Source organism: Megalopta genalis, unplaced genomic scaffold (genome assembly GCF_051020955.1).
Source record: "Megalopta genalis isolate 19385.01 unplaced genomic scaffold, iyMegGena1_principal scaffold0122, whole genome shotgun sequence".
In the NCBI taxonomy this organism is placed as follows: Eukaryota; Metazoa; Arthropoda; class Insecta; order Hymenoptera; family Halictidae; genus Megalopta; species Megalopta genalis.
Genome location: NW_027476191.1, coordinates 320,046 through 336,207, shown reverse-complemented (window position 1 = coordinate 336,207; position 16,162 = coordinate 320,046).

Sequence of the window (16,162 nt, the reverse complement as noted above, 5' to 3'; positions counted from 1 at the left end):
CCCAACCGTCCCTTTTATCCCCCCTTAATACGTTGAGCGCCACGTCAGCCATCGGTGGCTGACACTAGACTTTCCGTTTAGGCCGCGTCAACCACCACTGGCTGACATCGTGTAACATGATATAGAACTATAAAATTTACACTGTTTTATGGATTTACAGAAAAATTATTTCAAATTTACATAATTTTGACTCATTACAGGATTAATGGATTTCATTCAAACACGGTAAACATAATAACCGATCTCCTTTACGGGTATTACAAAATGTGACACCTCGCTTAGTCTTTCTCCTGGCCATTACTCTACCATGTTTTGTTACATTTTTATCATAACATAATTAACAATATTTTCGTACTACAGAGCCTTTTCCCGGTTTTCTTTGGAGTTTGTGTTGTTGTTTTTTAGACCGTCTTTCACACACACTCTCGGACTGGCATTTTGACGCTTAGGGTTAAAGAAAATTTTTGTCTGCACAGGACCAAGTACTGCAATGAACTGGTTTGTCGTAAAAGTAATGCCGGCCACGAATCCATTTCGATAAAATCTTATCTAGCGGGTCAAACGGTAAAGAGAACAAAACAGACTTGGCGTCCAACGTGTTGAATGAATGCTTATAAGGATCACGTTCTTAACGTAAACTATCTTCTACTGCGATAAGAAACATTGGCTCTACAATTTCAGCGCTTTTAAGCGGCGCGCGTGGCCTGGCGGGGACTTCCTTAAAAATCAGCGTGGCGCTCAAATTGTTAAACGACAACTACGGGCATAGCCCGTAGTACGCTGATCGGGCCAAAAGTGAATATTACGGGCATAGCCCGTAGTACGATGATCGGGCCAAATATAAATATTAGCGGCAGCGCCCTTTTAAAATTAAAAATATTTGATAAGTAATTACAGCCTGATGCAATAATTGTGGTAGATGCAAGTACTACAAAAAGTTTATTTACACGAAAATCAGTAATACAAAATTAATAATCTGCAATAGTGTGAGACAATTCGAATCATTCTGGTAGATGTAAGGGAACTTTTCACTTCTTACACTCCCACGTTGTTTCTATACGTTTTTTATTTTTTTGGCAAACCCTACAAGGTTTTGACGGCCTTAATTTTGATGCTGCTGGGTCAGTATGTTTTGGAGAATGAGCCCAATACTTCGAGTGCAGTCTTTCTGGCATATCTCCGGAAGATAATTGTCCTCGTTCTCTATAATTCGGTTTTGGCATATTCTTCAATAGTGATTCGGCTATGTTGATCCTATAGTCAACGTAACATTGTTTCCACCCGTTATTTATTTCGTTGCATAAAATGTAGGAATTAATTAGACCAGCAGATAAAAATATTTTTTTTACTTCCTTTCATGTATTTCCTCACTACTGGAAAGCTTGCTAATATTTGGTCTTGGAGATCAATTCCATTCATTCCCTTGTTGTACTCTGTAATACAATGTGGTTTTGGAGTACGATTGGATCCTTGTGTAGTCATTTCGATGAGTCAGCCTTTTATGACGGGTTAAATTGCCTATAAGATAAGCGCCCCTACAATTTCATGAGCGATTCATCAATAGCATTGTCTTCTCTTTCATTATATATACTTCTTTAAAGTTTTTGTTCAAATAATTGATCACAGGTTTAATCTTGCTCAATTTATCTGTATTGACAAACAGATTATTGTTTGCGAAATGCAAACACCTTGTAATTTGCAGATATCTTTTCAAAGGCATTTCATCGGCCTTTCAATAACAGCCCTCTTCGACCAATTCATTTGTTTTTCTGGTTTTTTTACCTGTGCAGTTATTATGGACAATGCAAAATATCTTTTGATTTCGTTAGAATCTACAGGAAATCAAGTGTCGTCGATTTCTCCTGTTCTGCATGGATTCACTCGTATTTGATCTGCATACCGGTTAGTTTCGGTTACAATATTTTGCCAGAATATGTCATCAAATAAATATTAGATTAAATATATCTAATTCTCTTCTACTTCCTCCTAAGTCAGAGTGAGGCTGCCTCTCTTAGGCTAGCAGTCATCGTATAGTCTCAGATTTTTGGACTATTTCTTATTCCTCTCCAAAGCCAGGGCTCTGGTAGTTGATCGTCGTCAGAAGTATCATCAATATCTAATCGCATGCATTTTCTTCGAACAGAACATATATTGTCACTACTGTCACTTTCGTTAGCAAAATTATTAGCACAAATCTCACTGCTCTCATCACGAAATCTTTTTCTTGAAAACATCTTGTGGGGATGCTTCTCTAGAATTTATGAAGATAAATTTCGATGTGCGAATGTGATCAAGAATAACTTGAAACTGATCACGATACGAAGAGATAATAAGAACGCATCACGAACCTTGTCTGTGCTATTTGTGATGGGGCAAATTACCAACCGCGACCGTCGTACCACGAGCGATGCCCGTAATATTTACGATTGGCCCGATCAGCGTATTGTACAAGTCGTGCGAATGGCTCGAAGGCTGCGCGAGCTTGTTTACGTTTCCGGCCCGAAATTCTCGAACGTAAATCGCAGATTTAAGAGGTTAAGCAGCAAAAGTCAGGGGCTGAGACTAGACATATTTCCGCAAACCCAATCAGGTAGCCGCTTTCACAATTTCCCCTGCAGACTGAACGCGTGAAGTTCATTTTCAATGCAACATCTCACATTACATTGGAATAGTAGATTTTTTTGCAAAATAAACATATTTTTCATCGATGGCAAGTATTAGGAGACGAATAAAGAAGTTCTATTTTAAAAAACTGAAGTTGATACTCTTTCAATTTCTATAGTATTTATAGAAAGCATTGAAATATGTTTTGTTTTGAGATTAAATGAAAACTTTATTTGATTACGATTGATATGTTTTTATAATTTGATGTCTAAGGAAAGTAATTTCCATTATATATATATGTACAGGGCGTTCCACAATTATTTTAACAGCAGAAAATGAGGGATAGCTAAGGTCATTTGAAGTAACTTTTTCCTTTGCGAAAATACAATCCGCGGCTTTGTTTACGAGTTATTAACGATAAACACTGACCAATGAGAGGTGAAGTGCTGCTTTCGCATCAATGAACAAGTCACGGTGCGTGAACTTCCGAATTTAATTTTATTACATTACAGTGATAATTTTAAGAAGAACGCTATTTATTCTTACTTCAGAATGTCTGAAGAATATTTACTAATTTTTCGAATTCAAAATAATAAGTAATTTAACCGTGACGGCCGTTTTAATTTTCTAGTGTGCATGACACCTCGTGTGTAAGATACGAAATTTTTAAGCAAGGTGTACAGTGAAGTTTAACAAGGTACGTAAATGATATTTTAATTTAAATAATACCGTTTCCGAACACAGTTCAACGAATGATTCGCAAAGCTAATTTAATAATAAATATTCGCGTTAAAAGGCGTATGTAATTTGTATATGAAGAATATAATTAATAAAAAACTCACCCATTTAGTTGTAAATCCACTTCATGCACGGAAATGGGTGCAGGAGGATAGTGCATTGACCTCGTACAATTTTTGATGAACTGCGCAGCTGATCTGTAGCCGACGGTGACGAAGAGAAGAATGTCTCCGGGCAGGCAATTTCAACGTTTACTTTCACTACATGGTCACTAAACACTGATCACTTATCAATAATATTTATGGACGTACTTTCCGGGGTTAATATGTATGGCCCTGAAAAGAGCCGATTGTTTTATGCGACGCGATCGAAAAAAATTCGTGTCTTCTCTTTTCTATTATCGATTTGTATCCCTTCTTGTATTTCGTATATCAGTGGAGCTTCCGAATATGGCAAATTGCGTGCTGTCTATAGACCATTTTGTGCAGAAAGTATTTCGGGCAATAATAACATTGATAAGTTAGCGGTTCCTTGAACTGCGGTTCCGCTAGGGTTCTGTGCCCTGTTCTTGGCGCCAAGCGTAAATATTGCAGAGATTCTTGTGCGGTCGAATTCGAAGATGGACTCGCAGTCGAACTTACAGTCGAACTCGAACTCGCAATCGAATTCGCAATTGGACTCGAAATCAATCTGGCAATCGAACTGGCAGACAAACTCGGAATGGAACTCGCAATCGTCCTCGCAACAGTCCTCGCAACCCTACTCGATTGTCTCTGTCTTCTTGACGACGGGTGTTTGCCGATCGTGTAGCTTTTCGATCTCTTTACAAGAAACCGTACTGCGAGCTGTTCATGTATTTCGTCCATCGCAGCGGACGCCTCGTTATTCGCTCCATTTCTCGATCTCTGTAACGAAAAGCGAATACTTCGTTCTTATTACATATATATATTATTTTGTAAATTTGTATATTGGTTCGGTTGATCGCCAAATTACTTAATTGTATTTGTGAGAATAATTTAATGGATTTGAAAATTATTTCATCTATTGGTTAAATACGGTAACAGAGAATGCATTATATTAATGAGAATGCATATATTAATTCAGTTAGTCGTTAAATAATTTATCGAGCCTGTATTTTAATTTTGTTTATCTCCAAATTATTAGATGAGTCTATTAACCATATCACTTTTTGAATGACATCATGAATTTTTTATTAATTCTGTTGATCCTAATGCATTCTCTGACGTTAGTCATTTAAGATTCTATAAAAAATGGCAATCAATTTTATAAACCAGTTACAATATACAAATTTGGACAACATAATTGTATGATCCTGAAACTACGGCGAACTTGCGAAATTAAAAGATCAAAAATTAATTACCTCATTCGAAGGAGCGCAATCCTTGGCAAGATCGGTAATAGAGCGAATCATCGTAAAAATCACTGTAAGAATTCCTTCTAGTTGCACGGAAACTGTCACTTCGAAGACACTATAGCAATTCCTTCTAGCTATACTAGCTGTTCAGACTCGTCGACGCAACGCAGATTTTCTGTGGCAAGCCGGATCAAAATGAGAGGTAGAAGACGAAGCAAGTTGCTTTTATAAAAATCTGAAGCTACTGCGTTAGAATCTCGTTTCAGTTAGCCAATGGCAGGCCATCAGGTGGACCCAACCGTCCCTTTTATCCCCCCTTAATACGTTGAGCGCCACGTCAGCCATCGGTGGCTGACACTAGACTTTCCGTTTAGGCCGCGTCAACCACCACTGGCTGACATCGTGTAACATGATATAGAACTATAAAATTTACACTGTTTTATGGATTTACAGAAAAATTATTTCAAATTTACATAATTTTGACTCATTACAGGATTAATGGATTTCATTCAAACACGGTAAACATAATAACCGATCTCCTTTACGGGTATTACAAAATGTGACACCTCGCTTAGTCTTTCTCCTGGCCATTACTCTACCATCTTTTGTTACATTTTTATCATAACATAATTAACAATATTTTCGTACTACAGAGCCTTTTCCCGGTTTTCTTTGGAGTTTGTGTTGTTGTTTTTTAGACCGTCTTTCACACACACTCTCGGACTGGCATTTTGACGCTTAGGGTTAAAGAAAATTTTTGTCTGCACAGGACCAAGTACTGCAATGAACTGGTTTGTCGTAAAAGTAATGCCGGCCACGAATCCATTTCGATAAAATCTTATCTAGCGGGTCAAACGGTAAAGAGAACAAAACAGACTTGGCGTCCAACGTGTTGAATGAATGCTTATAAGGATCACGTTCTTAACGTAAACTATCTTCTACTGCGATAAGAAACATTGGCTCTACAATTTCAGCGCTTTTAAGCGGCGCGCGTGGCCTGGCGGGGACTTCCTTAAAAATCAGCGTGGCGCTCAAATTGTTAAACGACAACTACGGGCATAGCCCGTAGTACGCTGATCGGGCCAAAAGTGAATATTACGGGCATAGCCCGTAGTACGATGATCGGGCCAAATATAAATATTAGCGGCGGCGCCCTTTTAAAATTAAAAATATTTGATAAGTAATTACAGCCTGATGCAATAATTGTGGTAGATGCAAGTACTACAAAAAGTTTATTTACACGAAAATCAGTAATACAAAATTAATAATCTGCAATAGTGTGAGACAATTCGAATCATTCTGGTAGATGTAAGGGAACTTTTCACTTCTTACACTCCCACGTTGTTTCTATACGTTTTTTATTTTTTTGACAAACCCTACAAGGTTTTGACGGCCTTAATTTTGATGCTGCTGGGTCAGTATGTTTTGGAGAATGAGCCCAATACTTCGAGTGCAGTCTTTCTGGCATATCTCCGGAAGATAATTGTCCTCGTTCTCTATAATTCGGTTTTGGCATATTCTTCAATAGTGATTCGGCTATGTTGATCCTATAGTCAACGTAACATTGTTTCCACCCGTTATTTATTTCGTTGCATAAAATGTAGGAATTAATTAGACCAGCAGATAAAAATATTTTTTTTACTTCCTTTCATGTATTTCCTCACTACTGGAAAGCTTGCTAATATTTGGTCTTGGAGATCAATTCCATTCATTCCCTTGTTGTACTCTGTAATACAATGTGGTTTTGGAGTACGATTGGATCCTTGTGTAGTCATTTCGATGAGTCAGCCTTTTATGACGGGTTAAATTGCCTATAAGATAAGCGCCCCTACAATTTCATGAGCGATTCATCAATAGCATTGTCTTCTCTTTCATTATATATACTTCTTTAAAGTTTTTGTTCAAATAATTGATCACAGGTTTAATCTTGCTCAATTTATCTGTATTGACAAACAGATTATTGTTTGCGAAATGCAAACACCTTGTAATTTGCAGATATCTTTTCAAAGGCATTTCATCGGCCTTTCAATAACAGCCCTCTTCGACCAATTCATTTGTTTTTCTGGTTTTTTTACCTGTGCAGTTATTATGGACAATGCAAAATATCTTTTGATTTCGTTAGAATCTACAGGAAATCAAGTGTCGTCGATTTCTCCTGTTCTGCATGGATTCACTCGTATTTGATCTGCATACCGGTTAGTTTCGGTTACAATATTTTGCCAGAATATGTCATCAAATAAATATTAGATTAAATATATCTAATTCTCTTCTACTTCCTCCTAAGTCAGAGTGAGGCTGCCTCTCTTAGGCTAGCAGTCATCGTATAGTCTCAGATTTTTGGACTATTTCTTATTCCTCTCCAAAGCCAGGGCTCTGGTAGTTGATCGTCGTCAGAAGTATCATCAATATCTAATCGCATGCATTTTCTTCGAACAGAACATATATTGTCACTACTGTCACTTTCGTTAGCAAAATTATTAGCACAAATCTCACTGCTCTCATCACGAAATCTTTTTCTTGAAAACATCTTGTGGGGATGCTTCTCTAGAATTTATGAAGATAAATTTCGATGTGCGAATGTGATCAAGAATAACTTGAAACTGATCACGATACGAAGAGATAATAAGAACGCATCACGAACCTTGTCTGTGCTATTTGTGATGGGGCAAATTACCAACCGCGACCGTCGTACCACGAGCGATGCCCGTAATATTTACGATTGGCCCGATCAGCGTATTGTACAAGTCGTGCGAATGGCTCGAAGGCTGCGCGAGCTTGTTTACGTTTCCGGCCCGAAATTCTCGAACGTAAATCGCAGATTTAAGAGGTTAAGCAGCAAAAGTCAGGGGCTGAGACTAGACATATTTCCGCAAACCCAATCAGGTAGCCGCTTTCACAATTTCCCCTGCAGACTGAACGCGTGAAGTTCATTTTCAATGCAACATCTCACATTACATTGGAATAGTAGATTTTTTTGCAAAATAAACATATTTTTCATCGATGGCAAGTATTAGGAGACGAATAAAGAAGTTCTATTTTAAAAAACTGAAGTTGATACTCTTTCAATTTCTATAGTATTTATAGAAAGCATTGAAATATGTTTTGTTTTCAGATTAAATGAAAACTTTATTTGATTACGATTGATATGTTTTTATAATTTGATGTCTAAGGAAAGTAATTTCCATTATATATATATATGTACAGGGCGTTCCACAATTATTTTAACAGCAGAAAATGAGGGATAGCTAAGGTCATTTGAAGTAACTTTTTCCTTTGCGAAAATACAATCCGCGGCTTTGTTTACGAGTTATTAACGATAAACACTGACCAATGAGAGGTGAAGTGCTGCTTTCGCATCAATGAACAAGTCACGGTGCGTGAACTTCCGAATTTAATTTTATTACATTACAGTGATAATTTTAAGAAGAACGCTATTTATTCTTACTTCAGAATGTCTGAAGAATATTTACTAATTTTTCGAATTCAAAATAATAAGTAATTTAACCGTGACGGCCGTTTTAATTTTCTAGTGTGCATGACACCTCGTGTGTAAGATACGAAATTTTTAAGCAAGGTGTACAGTGAAGTTTAACAAGGTACGTAAATGATATTTTAATTTAAATAATACCGTTTCCGAACACAGTTCAACGAATGATTCGCAAAGCAAATTTAATAACAAATATTCGCGTTAAAAGGCGTATGTAATTTGTATATGAAGAATATAATTAATAAAAAACTCACCCATTTAGTTGTAAATCCACTTCATGCACGGAAATGGGTGCAGGAGGATAGTGCATTGACCTCGTACAATTTTTGATGAACTGCGCAGCTGATCTGTAGCCGACGGTGACGAAGAGAAGAATGTCTCCGGGCAGGCAATTTCAACGTTTACTTTCGCTACATGGTCACTAAACACTGATCACTTATCAATAATATTTATGGACGTACTTTCCGGGGTTAATATGTATGGCCCTGAAAAGAGCCGATTGTTTTATGCGACGCGATCGAAAAAAATTCGTGTCTTCTCTTTTCTATTATCGATTTGTATCCCTTCTTGTATTTCGTATATCAGTGGAGCTTCCGAATATGGCAAATTGCGTGCTGTCTATAGACCATTTTGTGCAGAAAGTATTTCGGGCAATAATAACATTGATAAGTTAGCGGTTCCTTGAACTGCGATTCCGCTAGGGTTCTGTGCCCTGTTCTTGGCGCCAAGCGTAAATATTGCAGAGATTCTTGTGCGGTCGAATTCGAAGATGGACTCGCAGTCGAACTTACAGTCGAACTCGAACTCGCAATCGAATTCGCAATTGGACTCGAAATCAATCTGGCAATCGAACTGGCAGACAAACTCGGAATGGAACTCGCAATCGTCCTCGCAACAGTCCTCGCAACCCTACACGATTGTCTCTGTCTTCTTGACGACGGGTGTTTGCCGATCGTGTAGCTTTTCGATCTCTTTACAAGAAACCGTACTGCGAGCTGTTCATGTATTTCGTCCATCGCAGCGGACGCCTCGTTATTCGCTCCATTTCTCGATCTCTGTAACGAAAAGCGAATATTTCGTTCTTATTACATATATATATTATTTTGTAAATTTGTATATTGGTTCGGTTGATCGCCAAATTACTTAATTGTATTTGTGAGAATAATTTAATGGATTTGAAAATTATTTCATCTATTGGTTAAATACGGTAACAGAGAATGCATTATATTAATGAGAATGCATATATTAATTCAGTTAGTCGTTAAATAATTTATCGAGCCTGTATTTTAATTTTGTTTATCTCCAAATTATTAGATGAGTCTATTAACCATATCACTTTTTGAATGACATCATGAATTTTTTATTAATTCTGTTGATCCTAATGCATTCTCTGACGTTAGTCATTTAAGATTCTATAAAAAATGGCAATCAATTTTATAAACCAGTTACAATATACAAATTTGGACAACATAATTGTATGATCCTGAAACTACGGCGAACTTGCGAAATTAAAAGGTCAAAAATTAATTACCTCATTCGAAGGAGCGCAATCCTTGGCAAGATCGGTAATAGAGCGAATCATCGTAAAAATCACTGTAAGAATTCCTTCTAGTTGCACGGAAACTGTCACTTCGAAGACACTATAGCAATTCCTTCTAGCTATACTAGCTGTTCAGACTCGTCGACGCAACGCAGATTTTCTGTGGCAAGCAGGATCAAAATGAGAGGTAGAAGACGAAGCAAGTTGCTTTTATAAAAATCTGAAGCTACTGCGTTAGAATCTCGTTTCAGTTAGCCAATGGCAGGCCATCAGGTGGACCCAACCGTCCCTTTTATCCCCCCTTAATACGTTGAGCGCCACGTCAGCCATCGGTGGCTGACACTAGACTTTCCGTTTAGGCCGCGTCAACCACCACTGGCTGACATCGTGTAACATGATATAGAACTATAAAATTTACACTGTTTTATGTATTTACAGAAAAATTATTTCAAATTTACATAATTTTGACTCATTACAGGATTAATGGATTTCATTCAAACACGGTAAACATAATAACCGATCTCCTTTACGGGTATTACAAAATGTGACACCTCGCTTAGTCTTTCTCCTGGCCATTACTCTACCATCTTTTGTTACATTTTTATCATAACATAATTAACAATATTTTCGTACTACAGAGCCTTTTCCCGGTTTTCTTTGGAGTTTGTGTTGTTGTTTTTTAGACCGTCTTTCACACACACTCTCGGACTGGCATTTTGACGCTTAGGGTTAAAGAAAATTTTTGTCTGCACAGGACCAAGTACTGCAATGAACTGGTTTGTCGTAAAAGTAATGCCGGCCACGAATCCATTTCGATAAAATCTTATCTAGCGGGTCAAACGGTAAAGAGAACAAAACAGACTTGGCGTCCAACGTGTTGAATGAATGCTTATAAGGATCACGTTCTTAACGTAAACTATCTTCTACTGCGATAAGAAACATTGGCTCTACAATTTCAGCGCTTTTAAGCGGCGCGCGTGGCCTGGCGGGGACTTCCTTAAAAATCAGCGTGGCGCTCAAATTGTTAAACGACAACTATGGGCATAGCCCGTAGTACGCTGATCGGGCCAAAAGTGAATATTACGGGCATAGCCCGTAGTACGATGATCGGGCCAAATATAAATATTAGCGGCGGCGCCCTTTTAAAATTAAAAATATTTGATAAGTAATTACAGCCTGATGCAATAATTGTGGTAGATGCAAGTACTACAAAAAGTTTATTTACACGAAAATCAGTAATACAAAATTAATAATCTGCAATAGTGTGAGACAATTCGAATCATTCTGGTAGATGTAAGGGAACTTTTCACTTCTTACACTCCCACGTTGTTTCTATACGTTTTTTATTTTTTTGGCAAACCCTACAAGGTTTTGACGGCCTTAATTTTGATGCTGCTGGGTCAATATGTTTTGGAGAATGAGCCCAATACTTCGAGTGCAGTCTTTCTGGCATATCTCCGGAAGATAATTGTCCTCGTTCTCTATAATTCGGTTTTGGCATATTCTTCAATAGTGATTCGGCTATGTTGATCCTATAGTCAACGTAACATTCCACCCGTTATTTATTTCGTTGCATAAAATGTAGGAATTAATTAGACCAGCAGATAAAAATATTTTTTTTACTTCCTTTCATGTATTTCCTCACTACTGGAAAGCTTGCTAATATTTGGTCTTGGAGATCAATTCCATTCATTCCCTTGTTGTACTCTGTAATACAATGTGGTTTTGGAGTACGATTGGATCCTTGTGTAGTCATTTCGATGAGTCAGCCTTTTATGACGGGTTAAATTGCCTATAAGATAAGCGCCCCTACAATTTCATGAGCGATTCATCAATAGCATTGTCTTCTCTTTCATTATATATACTTCTTTAAAGTTTTTGTTCAAATAATTGATCACAGGTTTAATCTTGCTCAATTTATCTGTATTGACAAACAGATTATTGTTTGCGAAATGCAAACACCTTGTAATTTGCAGATATCTTTTCAAAGGCATTTCATCGGCCTTTCAATAACAGCCCTCTTCGACCAATTCATTTGTTTTTCTGGTTTTTTTACCTGTGCAGTTATTATGGACAATGCAAAATATCTTTTGATTTCGTTAGAATCTACAGGAAATCAAGTGTCGTCGATTTCTCCTGTTCTGCATGGATTCACTCGTATTTGATCTGCATACCGGTTAGTTTCGGTTACAATATTTTGCCAGAATATGTCATCAAATAAATATTAGATTAAATATATCTAATTCTCTTCTACTTCCTCCTAAGTCAGTGTAAGGCTGCCTCTCTTAGGCTAGCAGTCATCGTATAGTCTCAGATTTTTGGACTATTTCTTATTTCTTTCCAAAGCCAGGGCTCTGGTAGTTGATCGTCGTCAGAAGTATCATCAATAACTAATCGCATGCATTTTCTTCGAACAGAACATATATTGTCACTACTGTCACTTTCGTTAGCAAAATTATTAGCACAATACTCACTGCTCTCATCACGAAATCTTTTTCTTGAAAACATCTTGTGGGCATGCTCCTCTAGAATTTATGAAGATAAATTTCGATGTGCGAATGTGATCAAGCATGAATTTTAAGCTCATTCATGTGTTTGGAATGAATTTGAAGCTAACTCGATAGTTTCGTATGCATTTGAAGATAAATCTTGTATTACGCATAGATTTGAAGCTGAATTATGTGTTCCGCACGAATTCGAAGCTAAATCATGTGTTATGCATGAATTTGAAGCTAACTCGATTGTTTCGTATGCATTTGAAGCTAAATCATGTATTTCGCATTGATTTGAAGCTAATTCATGTGTTTCGAATGAATTTGAAGCTAACTCGATTGTTTCGTATGCATTTGATGCTTAATCATGTGTTTCGCATGAATTCGAAGCTTAATCATGTGTTTCGCATGAATTTGAATCTCAGTCACGTGTAACGCATGAATTTGAAGCTAAATCACGTGTTTCGAATGAATTTGAAGCCAAATCGTTTGTTTCGTATGCAGTTGAAGGTACATCATGTATTTCGCATAGATTTTAAGCTAAATAATGTGTTTAGCATAAATTCGATGCTAAATCATGTGTCTCGCATGAATTTGAAGCAAAATCATGTGTTTCGTATGCATTTGAAGCAAAGTCACGTATTTCGCATAGATTTGAAGCTCAATATTGGGTCTCACATGAATTTGAAGCTAATACATGTGTTTCGATTGAATTTAAAGCTTAATCGTTTGTTCCGTATGCATTTGAAGCTAAATCATGTATTTCGCATAGATGTGAAGCTAAATATTGTGTTTCGCATGAATTCGAAGCTGAATCATGTGTTTCGCATCAACTTTAAACTAAATCGTTTATTTCGCATGAATATGAAGCTATAGCATGTGTCTCGCATGAATTTGATGCTAATTCATTTGTTTCGAATCAATTTGAAGCTGACTCGTTTGATTCGTATGCATTTGAAGCAGAATCATGTGTGACGCACGAATTTGAAGATCAGTCACGAGTAACGCATGAATTTGAAGCTAAATCGTTCGTATCGTATGCATGTGAAGCTAAATCTTGTGTCTCGCATGAATTTGAAGCAAAATCATGTGTTTCATATGCATTTGAATCTAAATCACGTGTCTCGCATGAATTCGAAGCTAAATCATGTTTTTCGCATGAATTTTAAGCTAAACCGTTTGTTTCGCTTGAATTTGAAGCTAAATCATGTGTTTCGCATGAATTCGAAGCTTAATCACGTGTTTCGCATGAATTCGAAGCTTAATCACGTGTTTCGCATGAATTTGAATCTCAGTCACGTGTTACGCATGAATTTGAAGCTAAATCACGTGTTTCGAATGAATTTGAAGCCAAATCGTTTGTTTCGTATGCAGTTGAAGGTACATCATGTATTTCGCATAGATTTTAAGCTAAATAATGTGTTTAGAATGATTTCGATGCTAAATCATGTGTCTCGCATGAATTTGAAGCAAAATCATGTGTTTCGTATGCATTTGAAGCAAAATCATTTGTTTCGTATGCATTTGAAGCAAAATCACGTATTTCGCATAGATGTGAAGCTAAATATTGTGTTTCGCATGAATTCGAAGCTGAATCATGTGTTTCGCATCAACTTTAAACTAAATCGTTTATTTCGCATGAATATGAAGCTATAGCATGTGTCTCGCATGAATTTGATGCTAATTCATTTGTTTCGAATCAATTTGATGCTGACTCGTTTGTTTCGTATGCATTTGAAGCAGAATCATGTGTGTCGCACGAATTTGAAGATCAGTCACGAGTAACGCATGAATTTGAAGCTAAATCGTTCGTATCGTATGCATTTGAAACTAAATCTTGTGTCTCGCATGAATTTGAAGCAAAATCATGTGTTTCGTATGCATTTGAATCTAAATCACGTGTCTCGCATGAATTCGAAGCTAAATCATGTTTTTCGCATGAATTTTAAGCTAAACCGTTTGTTTCGCTTGAATTTGAAGCTTAATCATGTGTTTCGCATGAATTCGAAGCTTAATCACGTGTTTCGCATGAATTTGAATCTCAGTCACGTGTTACGCATGAATTTGAAGCTAAATCACGTGTTTCGAATGAATTTGAAGCCAAATCGTTTGTTTCGTATGCAGTTGAAGGTACATCATGTATTTCGCATAGATTTTAAGCTAAATAATGTGTTTAGCATGAATTCGATGCTAAATCATGTGTCTCGCATGAATTTGAAGCAAAATCATGTGTTTCGTATGCATTTGAAGCAAAATCATGTTTTTCGCATAGATTTGAAGCTAAATAATGCGTATCGCATGAATTCGAAGCTAAATCATGTGTTTCGCATGAATTTTAAGCTAAAGCGTTTGTTTCGTATGCATTTGAAGCTAAATCGTTTATTTCGCGTGAATATGAACTAATATCATATGTCTCGCATGAATTGGAACTAATTCATGTGTCTCGCATGAATTCGAAGCTAAATCATGTGTTTCGCATGAATTTTAAGCTAAAGCGTTTGTTTCGTATGCATTTGAAGCTAAATCGTTTATTTCGCGTGAATATGAACTAATATCATATGTCTCGCATGAATTGGAACTAATTCATGTGTTTCGCATGAATTCGAAACTAAATCATGTGTTTCGCATAAATTTTAAGATAAATCGTTTGATTCGCATGAATTTGAAGCTATATCATGTGTCTAGCATCAATATGAAGCTTAATCATGTGTTTCGATTGAATTTGAAGCTAACTCGATTGTTCGTATGCATTTGAAGCTAAATCATGTATTTCGCATATATTTGATGCTAATTCATGTGTTTCGAATGAATTTGAAGCTAAATCGTTTGTTCCGTATGCAGTTGAAGGTAAATTATGTGTTTCGCATGAATTCGAAGCTTAATCATGTGTTTTGCATGAATTTTAAGCTAAATTGTTTGTTTCGAATGCATTTGAAGATAAATCATGTATTACGCATAGATTTGAAGCTAAATCATGTGTTTCGCATGAATTTTAAGCTAAAGCGTTTGTTTCGTATGCATTTGAAGCTAAATCGTTTATTTCGCGTGAATATGAACTAATATCATATGTCTCGCATGAATTGGAACTAATTCATGTGTTTCGCATGAATTCGAAACTAAATCATGTGTTTCGCATAAATTTTAAGATAAATCGTTTGATTCGCATGAATTTGAAGCTATATCATGTGTCTAGCATCAATATGAAGCTTAATCATGTGTTTCGAATGAATTTGAAGCTAACTCGATTGTTTCGTATGCATTTGAAGCTAAATCATGTATTTCGCATATATTTGATGCTAATTCATGTGTTTCGAATGAATTTGAAGCTAAATCGTTCGTATCGTATGCATTTGAAGCTAAATCTTGTGTCTCGCATGAATTTGAAGCAAAATCATGTGTTTCGTATGCATTTGAATCTAAATCACGTGTCTCGCATGAATTCGAAGCTAAATCATGTTTTTCGCATGAATTTTAAGCTAAACCGTTTGTTTCGCTTGAATTTGAAACTAAATCATGTGTTTCGCATGAATTCGAAGCTTAATCACGTGTTTCGCATGAATTTGAATCTCTGTCACGTGTTACGCATGAATTTGAAGCTAAATCATGTGTTTCGCATGACTTCGAAGCTGAATCATGTGTTTCGCATGAATTTTAAGCTAAATCGTTTGATTCGCATGAATATGAAGCTATAACATATGTCTCGCATTAATTTGAAGCTAATTCATATGTTTCAAATGAATTTGGAGCTACATCGTTTGTTTCGTATGCATTGGAACATAAAACATGTATGTCGCTTAGATTTGAAGCTAAATAATGTGTTTCGCATGAATTCGAAGCCAAATCGTTTCTTTCGCACGAATTTGAAGCTAAACCATTTGTTTCACATGAATTTGAATTCAAACCGTCTGTTTGGCATGGATTTGAAG